The sequence below is a fragment of the Equus quagga genome, unplaced genomic scaffold (genome assembly GCF_021613505.1).
Source record: "Equus quagga isolate Etosha38 unplaced genomic scaffold, UCLA_HA_Equagga_1.0 146_RagTag, whole genome shotgun sequence".
In the NCBI taxonomy this organism is placed as follows: domain Eukaryota; kingdom Metazoa; phylum Chordata; class Mammalia; order Perissodactyla; family Equidae; genus Equus; species Equus quagga.
The window spans coordinates 9,015,096-9,029,024 of NW_025796728.1; the positions used below are offsets into that span (position 1 = coordinate 9,015,096).

The window sequence follows — 13,929 nt, forward strand, 5'->3', positions numbered from 1 at the left end:
TTTCTGAGCTTTTGATGGGATGGGGGGTGGAGAACTTCATTTGATCCTTACAACAATCCTATAAGAGAGACAGTTTTCCCCTATTTTGTAGATGAAGAAGCTGAGGTTTGGCATGATCAAATGGTTTTATCCGAGTCTCACATCTACTAATTTAAGTTTGATTCTAAACTTTTTTCTCAAACTCGAGTTTCTACTTGTACAAATAAAAGCACTGACTATAAGGTGGTTGATCTATAGAAGACTCTCTCTCTATCTCTTTTTATATATCTTTCATATTCTTAGAACTAATGAGATAATAAAGCCCCAAAGTAATATATGAGTAGGATGCTTTGGGATTTTCAAGAAGAGAGTGGTTAATATGGATGTGGATTAATCTGGAGAAGTGGGATTTTGTTATTTTTGATAAATAATTAAGAGGTGGGAGGTTGTCAATGGATGCTGGTTTTCAACCCCTTTTTCCTGAGGAAATACCTAATCAGACTCTCACAGGTGGAAATAAAAATGCAGGGCATGTCTGGGAAGTATGTCTTAGGTGTCACAGCCAAGGTATGTGGCCCAGCCATGCACTCCATCAGCTTGATGCGAGTTACCCAGAGGTGTCTGGTTACTGGGAGAAGCACACACTCCCAAGCAGCTACTTAAAGAAAGAAGGAAGAAGGTAAGCCTAGGACATTCCTGACTGTCCTCATCCGTACTGTGCACTCCTTGTTTGGGGACTTGGAGCTCTTCTGCAGTGACTGCCACGGGAGCTCGCTAGAATTTGACAATGAGGAGGGACCAAGGTGTTCATCTCTATGATGGTTTGAGACTCTGGTCTATCTACTGCTTTCCTCATATTTCAACTGGTAGTATTCTTAGTTAAGTACTGCTTAAGTTTAACTTAGTTTAAATGAATGTGTCTCCCCAAAATTCATGTGTTGAAATCCTAACTCCTACAGATGATAGTATGAGGAGGTGGTGACTTTGGGAGGTGCTTAAGTCATGAGAGTAGAGCCCTCATGAATGGGATTAGGGCCTTTTAAAAGAGGTTCAGAGAGATCCCTAGCTCCTTCCACCATGTGAAGACACCGCGAGAGGGCCAGCAGTGAACCAGGAAGAGGGCCCTTACCACAGGGTGACCATGCTGGCATCTTGATCTTGGACTTCCCAGCCTCCAGAGCTGTGGAAAATAAGTTTCTGTTGTTTATAAGGTACCTAGTCCCTGGTATTTGGTTGTAGTAGCCTGAAAGGACTAAGGCAAGTATCCAGCAGATGATAATCCCCCTCCCCCTTGTTTTTCTGCAGTTGTGTCTTAGACAAAGAATGTAGGAAAAAATAAGAGGTCAGCCACACAGAAGCCTTTACAAAGCTGTGATCACCAGCCTCCAGTTTTGCTGTAAGGTGTTTCTGGTTTGGTTCATAGTCTGTGTTGTCTGAAGAGCTCAACTTGGCCTGCTATGGGTTGGTTGTCTGGCAGTTCTGGGATGCAGCTTGAGACAAAGCAGGCGAGTTGTAATACTTATAACACATGCAGAAAAACGACTACTGTTTGAGATTAAAGACTCTTCTAAAATAGACACCAGTGGAGAACAATTTGACAATATATTTCAAAACTTAAAATCACCAGCAGTTTCATAAATAGGTTCACTTAAAACTATGCTAGGTTATATCTACAAGTTATATTATAGCATATTTGTAAAGAATGAAGTAGCTCTGTGTGGGTGCTGATTTGGAATTATTTATTTATATATATAAGCACGTATATACATATACATATATGTATTCGCATTTATCTGTATGACATGAAAAAATGTTTTGAAGAATCATGTGAATACCATTCTCTTTTGTATAAGTTTTTTTTAAAAAGATATATATGCTGGTATATACATTTTTTCCCTAAAAAGATATGAACTGTCAATACACTGGAAAACTTTTTCTCTTTTTCTGTATTATTTGAATTTTCTAATCATGTTCATTTACTCATTTTCCTTCCTTTTAAAAAAGAATCAGGAGCTAGCTGGTATGATCATGGACCATTTTGCTTCGTTATGTTTTAATGTGGTTTATAAAACTTTACTAAATGTTTAAAAAAAAAACTTTTTTTCTGATATTCATTTGTCAGTCTTTTTTGTACTCTTTGCATGCAGAGGAAGTAGGTAATTTTTGTGGCAAGAGATGTAAAATATATAATAAGCCAGCAGATGTTCCCTTGAAAGCTTATTAGTTAAAGCATTGAGTTGAGAAAGAGAAGGAAAAAGACAGATATTTACCAAATTTGATTTCAGGGACAAAGAATTCTGTCTTGCTGAAGTGTGTCTGAAAGTGTTCCTTTACGCTCAGTTTATTTGCTTTAAATATGAGCTTTGCACTGAACTGTATTTGCTTTTCAGCCCACAAGGCTGGAGGTGGCCCTGGAAGTCTCCAAAATCTGATTGCTAATCAGGAAAGCTGTTTGCTAAGAAAGGCCTGCCTGTTTGGACTAGAAGTAATGACTGATGCAGAGATAAAGCCAGCGTGCCTTTTAAACGTCTTTTGACTTCTGTGTCCAGATTTTGCTTTTCTCTTAATTAAAACCCCTAGACATGGGTCGTAGGTCAAAGGAGATGACTCCCCTAAATTCTTTCAGTAGCAATAGGTGCTTAACTCTTCAACTCTTGATAGGCTTGTCTGGAAACTGTTGTGTTCATTTCTCTGTGGTGGGTGATTTACCTCCTTTGGTCTTGGTTTGAATGCTGATGTTTAATAATAGATAGGAAGATGACAGTTTTTCTTTAGAGTGTAGGCAGTGGTGGTCTGGAGAAGAAACCCATTGTGACATCCATTATCTATACATATTTCAATCTGTAATAATTGATGTTTCATTTTTAAAAATCAACATGCCATATTTGTTTTAGTTTCAAAAGCATTTTAGTAACTTTTTTCTAATATGGTTTGATAGCTCGTCAGAATTAGTAGTATTTATTTTTGCTTTGCCTTCCTTTTTTTTTTTTAGCTTATGGACTGATATCTCATCCTATTTTGCTTAGACCAGGCACAAATTGTAGCCCCCATTTTTCAAGGTGTTTGAACCATAGTGTAGGAATTGTAATCTATTAGGGAGATTAAGGGGACAGTTTCAAAATACATGTATGTGTATATATTTGTATATGTGTGTGCGTTTGTATGAATGTAATTGATTATTTATAACATAGAAACATCTGAAACAATACCGTTGTCCCTGGATGTCATGAATGAGCAAAACTGATATTATCTTCAATAGGTGATCAGTTCCCAAAAGAACCTCATAATTTAAAAATTCAAAGTAACCAATGTCTGATAGGGATTGCAAACTGAAATGCCTTCAAGGACCTGACAGAAAAGTAAACAAGTGAACTGAAGTATAAGGGGGAAAAAGGGGCACAGTTACTACTCAGCTCCGAATAAGGGTCAAGTGTTGCCTGATCTTCCAGGATTTCAAAAGAAGGCAGAAATTTGGATTTTTATGTGACTGCTTCCAACTTTTAAGTGTTGACAACACATTTAAAATAATTAAAACATTGTACTCTTGCATTCTTTGCTATGATGTTCTTTGTCAGTATGTATTATAATTGCTTCCTATACTGTAGGTGGCTTGGGGCCTGAAAAGTATATGGCATGGCTCTTGCTTTCTAGGGACACACAGTCTACTTGGGCCAGTACGAGTTGGGTCATTAATTTCCAAGAAATGAGAATTGAGTTATACGTTTTTTGACTCTAGTCTCTGGCACTGGTAAGAATAAATGGAAATAGAGCCTTGCCATGCAGTGGTTCCAGCAGGGTAAAGGGCTGGACTGTCATCCTCATCCTCCTGCCTCCTCCCACCCCCCAAATTTGTATGTTGAAGTCCTAACCCTCAGTAACTTAGAATATGACTGTGTATCTGGAGATAGGGTCTTTAAAGAGGTGATTAAGTTAAAATGAGGACATTAAAGGTGAGCCCTAATCCAATATAACTAGTGTCCTTATAAGAACAAGAAATTCAGAGACAGAGATACGTAGTGGGAAGACCGTGTGAGGACACAGTGAGAAGGCAGCATCTACAAGCCAAGCAGAGAGGCCTCAGAAGAAACCAAATCTGCCAGCACCTTGATATTGACAACTTGCTCTTGGACTTCTAAATCTCTGTTATGTAAGCCGCCTAGTCTGGGGTAGATTTTTACGGCAGCACTAGCAGACTAATGCAAGCAGAAACCTAGGTTGGGCAGGGAAGCTTCCTCCTAGAGACTTTCTCCATCTAGTTTCAGCGTCAGTCTCCCTGGATGCCTGAAGAGGGTGATTCAGTAGTGCCCTGGGCATTCCCCAAAAGAATGTGTCTATTTGAGTGCTCACAGGATTGCCAGGCAAACGCAGTGGTGATTCCTTGTTTTATTCATTCATTTCTGATCATTTTTGTTTGAAGCTGCGTGCCTTGTCAGCGTTTTCATTTCCCTCAGAAACTCCATTAAGGGTGTGAGATGAAGCAGAGGCGAGTATCTGACAATTTTCCATGATTTGATGTCTCAACTTTTATTTATGTGGATAGTCCTAAGCTCAGCAGAATGGAGGAGATGCCTGCGGACACAGGACAGCTTTGTGGACGGCTGTCTTTGGTGTGAACTGGACCATGTATGTGAGATGCCAGGGTTTCAGGCCAACCCTGCTTTCTCAGGAGACTGTCCCTGGCAACTTGGAATTTAAGGGAAGCTTAATTTAATCCCTGGTCTTCACAGTAAGTCTGTAAGCTGTGTTGCTTACAGTAGGAGTTGGAAAACTATTGGCTTCCTTTGGTCTGTTTATGTGAATTTCATTTACTTGGAAATTCTTCAAAAAGCAGAGTACTAGAGGTCTTTCAAAAAACTTGGACATTCCAATAGATCTGCTTTCAAAATGGGTAGGGCAAGTGGAGTCTGTAATTAATTAGGTTATAGTAAGTTTTGGTTTTGTTCCGTGTCTCCTAGGCTTGGAGAAAATGTTGAGAACTTTCCTCTTGAATTCTTTCTTGATCGGGTTTCTGGACACCCAACGTCGAGATATTTAAAACATCTGGAGACCTAAAGCGAAGTTCCTGTTCTCTACTGTGTGTCTAGGGTCAAATGCAGTAGTCTTCCCTTATCCACAATTTTGCTTTCCATGGTTAAGTTACTCGCAGTCAACTGCAGTCCGAAAATATTACATGGAAAATTCCAGAAATAAACAATTCATAAGTTTTAAATGGTGCGTCGTTCTGAGTAGTGTGATGAAATCTTGCACTAACCCACTCTGTGCTGCCCAGGATGTGAATCATCCTTTTGTCCAGCATATCCACACTGTATATGCTACCCACTTGTGAGTCATTTAGTAGCCGTCTCTATTGTTATTGTTTTTAATCTCTTACTGTGCCTGATTTATAAATTAAACTTTATCCTAGGTATGTATATAAAGGAAACAACATAGTATATATAGGGTTCAGTACTATGCGGGGTTTCAGGCATCCACTGGGGGTCTTGGAACGTGTCCCCCGAGGAGCACAGTAGACGTCTTTGATGTTAATTACTCCTCTTGCCTGTGTTTGGTTGACTCTTCTGAATAATACCATGAAGAGTGCTTCTTCAAATTCCTTATTTTCATATATTGCTATCATGTAAGAGAGATGAGATTATTATTATAATTGAATGAACTTTAAAATCATCTGCTTCAAGTTATAAAATAGCATGTTTTGTCTGCATCATCTCCCAGCCTGGCCTTTTCAGTAAATTTCATGGCTTGTGGGGACAGATGACCCTGAATGCTAACAGCACCTGCAATCAAAATAGTTCTCATTCCAGGGCCCACACAACAGGGTGTGTTTGAAAGTGCTTGAAAGCAAAGTGTAAGCAACGCACTGTGCACTTAATCATAAAACGTTCTACTGGAAGCTGCCTTCCCAGGGCCTGGGAAGCCATGCTCTTCTCCCTGTGCTCCCCCTTTTGATAAGGGAAGAAGGAGCAGGACTAAAGTTTTTCACTAGGTTGAAAGATGAAGAAACTTAGATAAGGAAAAAGATGCTAACAGAACTTATGTGAGGAGATGACCAAAATCTGGGTAAGACAGTCCTAGAAGAGTGAATTAGTGTTCATTCACCCAAATAAACTGTTTATCCATTTCTGATTCTTCAACAAATACAGTTATTCCCTGCTTAATTAGTTGTAGAATATCCAATGGATTCATAGACCAGAAAGTATTTTATCTATAGAAAAAAAAGCCACCCTTAGAAATGGTTTGAATCAGGGTCAGCAAACTATAGTTCAGAGGCCCACTTCGGCCTGCCATCTGTTTTTATACGGCCTTTGAGCCTAGAATGATTTTTACATTTTTAAATGGTTGGAAAAAAATCAAAAGAAGAATAATACTTTGTGACACTTGGAAATTATATGAAATTCATATTTCAGCGTCCATAAATCAAGTGTTAGTGGAACACAGCTGTGCTCGTTTGGTTATGTATTGTGTAATCCCACACAGCAGAGTTGACCAGTTGCAACAGAGATTCTGTGGCCTGCAAAGTGTAAGTTATTTACTGTCTGGCCCTTTACAGAAAATCTCTGTGGCCTTAGTTTAAACAATCGTTTATGTTTATTCATATTTTTGATTGTTTACTCTGCTGGTTTTGATATGCATTGTGCAAAATCCTCATGTAGGATGGCAGGTTATTCCATAAACTCACCTTTTAATTTATCCAGAATCCCCTCTATAGCATTTCTGAAAGGTGGCCACTGAGTACCTTCTTGGTCACTGGAAATTTAGCTGCAGTTATTAAGAATGCAGACCAAGAGTCCTTTTTATTTTTCCCTAGCCAAATCATTCATTCACTTAACAAATATTTGGTAAGTGCTGACCATATGCCACCCCTCTTCAACGCATTGGAGTTGAGTGGTGATCCTAACAGACAAGGTACCCCTGCTCTCTGGAGGAGGTGGACGATAAACAAACAAATAAATATATAACGTATCTGGGTAATAAGCACAATGAAGAAAAATCAAGGGGAGAGAGAGAGATGGAGGGAAGAGAAGGCTGTTTAAGAGATGGTGATGGGCAAAGGCCTTCCAGAGCAGGTACAGGTGAAATCAGTGATGTGAAGACCCAGGAGGTGGCATTCTAGGCGGAGGGAACTGCAAGGGCAAAGGCCCTCAGGTGGGAGTGAACTTGACATGTTTGAGAAACAGCAAAGCTGCCCTTGAGGCTAGAGCAGAGTGATGCGGAGGTGAAGCAAAAAAAAAATATGGGGATGGAGTGAGGGACAGGTTACAAAGCGTACTGCAGGGCAGAATAAGGACTTAAAATACTCAATTCTGAGAGAGGTGACAGCATTTTGGGCAGCGAGCTGACTTGATTTGACTTATGTTTTTGAAAGGATCATTTAAACAAGTGGGATGGGCTGGCCCTGTGGCCGAGTGGTTAAGTTTCCACGCTCTGCTTTGCTGGCCCAGGTTTTCGCTGGTTTGGACCCTGGGGGTGGATCTGTGCACCACTCATCAAGCCATGCTGAGGTGGTGTCCCACACAGCACAGCCAAAAGGACCTACAACTAGAATATACAACTATGTATTGGGGAGCTTTGAAGAGAAGAAGAAAACAAAAAAGAAAAAGAAGATTGGCAACAGATGTTAGCTCAGGTGCCAATCTTTAAAAACAAAAACAAAAGCAAAAAACAAGTGGGACTATATCAAACTAAAAAGCTTCTGCACAGCAAAGGAAACCATCAACAAAATGAAAAGGCAAGGTATGGAATGGGAGAAGATATTTACAAACCATGTATCTGATGGGGGTTAACATCTGAAATATATAACAAACTCATACAACTCAATAACAAAAAAACAAACTATCTAATTAAAAAATGAGAGAGGAACTGTTGAGTAGACATTTTTTCAAAGATATACAAATGGCCAGTAGGTACATGAAAAGATGCTCAACATTGCTAATCATCAGGGAAATGCAAATCAAAGCCACAGTGAGATATCACCTCACACCTGTTAGAATGGCTATTATCAAAAAGACAAGAAATAAGTGTTGGTGAGGATGTGGAGAAAAGGCAACCCTGTGCACTCTTGGTGGCAATGTCAATTGGTACAGCCACGATAGAAAACAGTATGAAGATTCCTGAAAAAAAAATTAGAAATAGAACTACCATGTGATCTAACACTCCCACTTCTGGGTATATATCCAAAGGAAATGAAAACAGGATCTCAAAGAGATATCTGCACTCTCATGTGGATTGCAGCATTTTTCACAGTAGCCAAGACATGGAAACAACCTAAGTGTCCGTCAGTGGATGAATGGATACAGAAGATGTGGTATGAATACATTCTATGGAATATTATTCAGCCATGAGAAAGAAGGAAATCCTGTCATTTGCGACAACATGGATGGACCCTGATTGCATCATGCTAATGAAATAAGCCAGACAGAGAAAGACAAATACTGCATGGTATCACTTTTATGTGGAATCTAAAAAAAAAAACCCCTTCAAACTCAGAAACAGAGAGTAGAGAAGTGGTTGCCAGCCGCTAAGGGGTGGGAGAAATAGAGAAATAGAAATTGGTAAAAGGGTACAAACTTTCAGCTATAAGATGAATAAGACCTGAAGATCTAATGTATAACATAGTGATGATAATTGATAATGCTATATTGTCTAATTGAAATTTGCTAAGAGAATAAAACTTAAATGTTCTCACCAAAAAAAAAAAAAAAAAGATAAATATGTGAGGTGATGGATGTGTTAGTTAATTAGATGGAAGGAATCCTTTCACAATGTATACGTATTATCAAATCACCATGATGTACACTTTAAATATCTTACAATTTTATGTGTCAATTATACTTCAATAAGAATCACTTAAACTACAAGTATATTTCCTCTACTGTGTGGTTTTATTGTAGATGATGGCATTTTGTGGGTGTAAAAAGACAAACAAAAAACATGTCAGTATACCAGCCCAAATAGTTAGCTTTAAAAAAGATCCTGAAATATTATAGGGTGACTCTTTGACATAATTCAAGTAAGTCTGCCATAAAAGTGGCATCAAAACAGTAGTAATTGCAGGGGAGTATTTTGTTAGGTGAGTATTCAAAAGTTTTTAGGTCTCCGTATCAGTCCAGGTCCCATCTGGAGATGGGTGGCACATTCAAATCATGAACTTGGGCTGGTTGTAGGGGAACGCCCTGGGATGGTGCAGTGCCCTGGGACTAGTAGCAGCCAAGCTCCCACTCTGGGCCTCAGGGGTGAGGGAGGGAGCTATTCCAGGGAGACAGAGAGCTCTGTGTGGTAGGCCACCTGGTGGGACCCGTGACCTGAAGGGACCCTGCAGGGAGGGAATCATTCTCCTCCTTCCTTCTGCTCTCCTGTGGGAACCTCTCCATTGGGAAAATCCAACCAGGAGCCAGAGGGAAGGGAGCCTGTTGTTAAATGGGTCAGCGTCCTGAAGCAAAGAGCAGAGTGGAAAAGTGAAGGGGTGAGTAGAATCTTAGATCTTAGGAGATGCCTAAGACAGTTTTTTTTTTTTTTTTCCGCAAAGCCCCCCAGTACATAGTTGTGTATTCTTCGTTGTGGATCCTTCTAGTTGTGGCATGTGGGACGCTGCCTCAGCGTGGTCTGATGAGCAGTGCCATGTCCGCGCCCAGGATTCGAACCAACGAAACACTGGGCCGCCTGCAGCGGAGCGCGCGAACTTAACCACTCGGCCACGGGGCCAGCCCCAAGACAGTTTTTTTTTATTAGTTCTAACTCTCTGTTTCTTGCCCTTCCCCATCCTAACTCTGCCCTCAGACACACCACAGATCAGCGTATATAAGCGTGCGCACACCCCCAACCCCCAATACACACTCACACCCTAGGTCCCTCTGGTGTTCTGTGATCACTTTTCTGATGAGGGCAGAGAAGCGATTCATTAACTGAGATTTGAGGACGTCTCGTTATTTCTGTGGTGGTTGACTCTACAGTTTACGCCGTTGGATGTACAGGAAGGGTTAAGATAGCTCTACACAGCCCATCCTTCATTCCTAAGAAAAAATTCAAAACACGTGTTCCTGATGGTAGAATTAAACATTTTATGTTTTTAAAGTCTCTTATATAGTTGGACACAGAAGGAAAAATGCAGTGAGGCAGAAATTTAAAACCTTGGTGGACTGTATTCAGTTTTGGTTATTCTGGTTAAGAACAAACAAAGCAACCATTGAATTTTAGCCTCTTTGATCCACATGGTTTTAGTTTTCTGCCCTTGGACATGTTAAAACTTTGAAGACACAGAAGTACCATTCAGTAAACTGCTTCTTTCAGCAACTTCTGTGATGTCCTGGTGCCCTGGAAGCCTTCGGTTTCCTTTCAGGCGGGAGCAGTGAACTCTGAGTTAGTCACTCTCTCTGCGAAGTCAGGAGCTTTATATTTTGTACCAGGGGGCAGAGAAGAATTTTTTTTAACAATTTGATCTTTTAAAAATATTTGACGTTACATTTGATGTAAAAGGTTCTGATGACAAAGTGGTCAACTTGGCCAACGAGTCTATAGCAAGAGGAATAGGCACAAACCAATTTTAGGTGTTATTTTGTCGACGGTGGTTCCTGTAACAGAACTCAAGCTGTGTGGCTGGTAAAACTCATTTTCCTCTCCCCTTCTCTGGAATCTGGATGAAAACCTAGACCTGTGGCACATTCCCTTAATGTCTTGGCACCAAATTGGAGGCCTAGCTGAGGACTCATGCGGAAAACAAAACTCTCTTTTCTATTTATGGTTATCAGCCATGTTGTAAAACGTAAACTTTATTTTGCTTTAAGGTCAAGGAAAAAAAGTTGTCTTGAACTTCCCATTAGTTTTCAAGAACCAGACGGCATATGTTTTTGTTTCAGGGCTTTTGCCCGTAGCTAAACTTTGCAGCACAAACTCATTCATGTTTGGGGAGCACCCACTGTGCAAGGCGTTGTGTTTAACATTCAGGGGCTGTGAGCGTGAGTGAGGGGGTGCCCTCATCCTCAGTTGGGTTATATAATTCTGTTTAGGAGATTGGATGCATGATCAGATACATGGTCTGCAGAGAAAAAGAGAGCGCCTCCAGAGAAGAAGCGTGTACTGTGGAAAATTACAAGGGAGGAGAGCTCCTTTCTGGCTGGAGAGAGCAAAAACACAGCTGGCGTTGAGGCAGTCCTTAAAGGATCCTGAGTAGAACAAGTCAGCAGTGGTGGATTGGAATGAGTTCTGACTTCAATAATAAGCCTCAATTTTCCTCATCTGTAAAGTGGTGATGATATCTTTATCACCCATGTCACAGTACTTTTATGAGACTAAATTTTAAAAGCAGCACAAACGATAAAACACTCTTAATGCTGTTCCTTATTATTGTGGTTAATATTTACGTATCTCTCATGTGCTGTGTCCTTTCTGGCTCATCTGTAGTTTTCCAGGAGTTTGATCTACAGAAGAATTACTGTTCCTCTTAGAGATTTATTAGGCTAGCTCCACATAGGATGGTTTTCAATTTGGAAGTCTGGCAGATCTCACAAATGCAGTCAAGAGAAGGCCCTGGACAAGGAAAGGCTGAGTTCCCTTCTGTAGGGAAGAATCACGCATAGTATGGTTGAGTAGGTTAATGTGCAGAGGCGTCAAGTTCTGGGTTTGAGATGGCTGTAGAACTTGGGAATTGGGACTCTGTGATTTTTAAGAAAAAAAAACACCAACACTTAAAAAATTGAACTGAAATTCATAGTCTTTTTGAGACTGACTTTAAGTACTTAAGTTGACTTAGGGAAGTAGGAGATGTGGTAAATTCCTTCCTGGGAATATTGATTAAAACATAATGAATTAAGCTGGAGAACTTGGAGCCTGAAACAGGTTAGTGTTGTATGAGGGGAGGGATGTAAATATATGAGATTAGTTTTAAAAAGCGTCTGCCACATATTTAGTTGGAGATCCTAATTCGAATTCATTCCCCAAGTGGGCCCCATGCGTGTGTTTCAGCGCCACCTCCTCTGCTAAAGATGACTGGACTGCTCTTTAGAATTGTGTAAGAGGTAGTTTGTGAGCCAATCAGGAAAACTGACCTCATAGTCACACTCTTTTTTCCTTTTTTAAAATAGGCTTTATTTTTTTAGAACAGTCTTAGATTTTACAGAAAAATTGAGAAAGTGCAGAGTTCTCATATTCCCTCTCACTCATTTCGTCTATTATTAACATCTCCCATTATTATAGTACATTTGTTACATTTAATGAACCAATGTGGATATAATATTATTAACTAAAATCCATAGTTTATCCAGATTTCCTTAATTTTCATCTGGGTCAAAAAATGTCCTTTTTCACTCACCACTTTATCCCGTCACTAGAGAAGTTGTTTCCTCACAGCGGTGGTTTTTCAACAGATATTTGTTAAGTAAATAAATAAAGAAGATGCTCTGGCTGCCCTTAAGCTGTTAAAATGTCATAGGGAAGGATTAGGCCGCCTTGCAGATGACATGCGTGTAGTGCTTGAGAGTTTGGAAGCAGATGGGGCTGAGTTTGCATGAAGCCTGGCACCGCCATTTACTAACCCTGTGACTTCGGTAAGTCACCCAGCCTCTCAGAGCCCCTTTCCTCACCTGTGAAAAGAGGATAATAACAGTTCTGCCTCACTGGGTGGGAATAGAATGAGTCACTGAGAGAATGCATTGAGAGTATGTAGACCAGGGCCTCACACTTGGGAAGCTCTCGGGGAACGTCAGCCTCAGTTTTTACCTGCAAGCTAGAATGTGATGAGTGTGATGACAGGTACAAAGTGTCGTGGCGAGTCAGAAAGGGGGAGATGCATACAGTTGGGTGGGAGGCCTAGGAAAGTTTTCCTAGAGGAGGCAGCATTTGAGATTGACCTAAAAGAAGTCAGCTGTCACCAGAGGCACAATGACCAGAGAGAGAAAATGCCCGGCCGAGAGAACATCATCCACAAAGGTACAGGGGTGGGAAGGTGTGAGAGAATGTCTTCTGGAGGAAAGAAAATGATCTGCTATGGATGGACTGTAGTCTAATATGACAAGAAAGTAGGACAAGGGAGATAAAACTGTAGGATCATAAATGTTTTTGACTGATCTATATTTGAAAACTTTTAGAATGAAAGGTTTAAATTTATAAGTAAAAAGAATACTACAATGAACACTCATAGAACGCCCATCTAATTTCAATAGTTGTTAACATTCTTCCCTATTAACTTCATCTATATAAATTTACATAATTAACCATTTAAAAATAAATTATAGATATCATGACACTTTATCCCTAAATACTTTAGCATGCATCTCCAAGAAATAAGGCAGCTGCCTTATGTAAACGTGATACAATTATGGCACTCAACAAAATTAGCAATAGTCCTGAAATATCATTTAATATCAGTCCATGGTCAAATTTTCCTAATTTGTCTCCCAAGTCTTTAGTGTTTTTTAAAAGAAATTCTAAGCTAGAATACAAGCAAAAGACCAAGTATTGCATTTTATTTGATTGTCATACCTCTTAAGTCTCTTTAAATCTGAAATTCTAACTAAGATATAAAGACCTTTAGGCTTTGGAACACTGAGAAGATTATGGTACATTTCCCCTCCCCCACCCCTGTTTATCATCGGTTTAGTTCCGAAAAAACACGATACTGAATTTCAGTAAAATAAATGTAAGGAACTCCAAATAGATTCAGATTTTTTCTCCCGTCAAGGTAAAGACTTTGATGCTAGTTTTGGAATCTCAAGTGATCACACTTTTTAAGAACTCAGCATCTGCTTCCTTGCCTTAGTAGTCCAGCTCTAGATTCACAGAATCTAACAGAGATACAGTGACACATTGTTTTCAGTTGAGAGGAATGTCTGGTGTGACTAAACTTCGCAGATGTGAAACCACATCCTTAATAGTACTGTGTAGACAGACAGAAGTGATTTTTGGTTCCCTTGTATATATGAGCCTTCCCGACAGAAACTTCTTATCCTTGTGGGTAATTTC

The 13,929-nt window shown here is 39.9% G+C and overlaps 1 protein-coding gene across 8 annotated transcripts in view; it reads left to right on the forward strand.

Annotated features, from left to right (window-relative positions):
- The window catches only part of LOC124232924 (amyloid beta precursor protein binding family B member 2), a 364,177-nt gene that overhangs the window by 77,521 nt on the left and 272,727 nt on the right, over positions 1-13,929 (forward strand). The window lies entirely within an intron of this gene.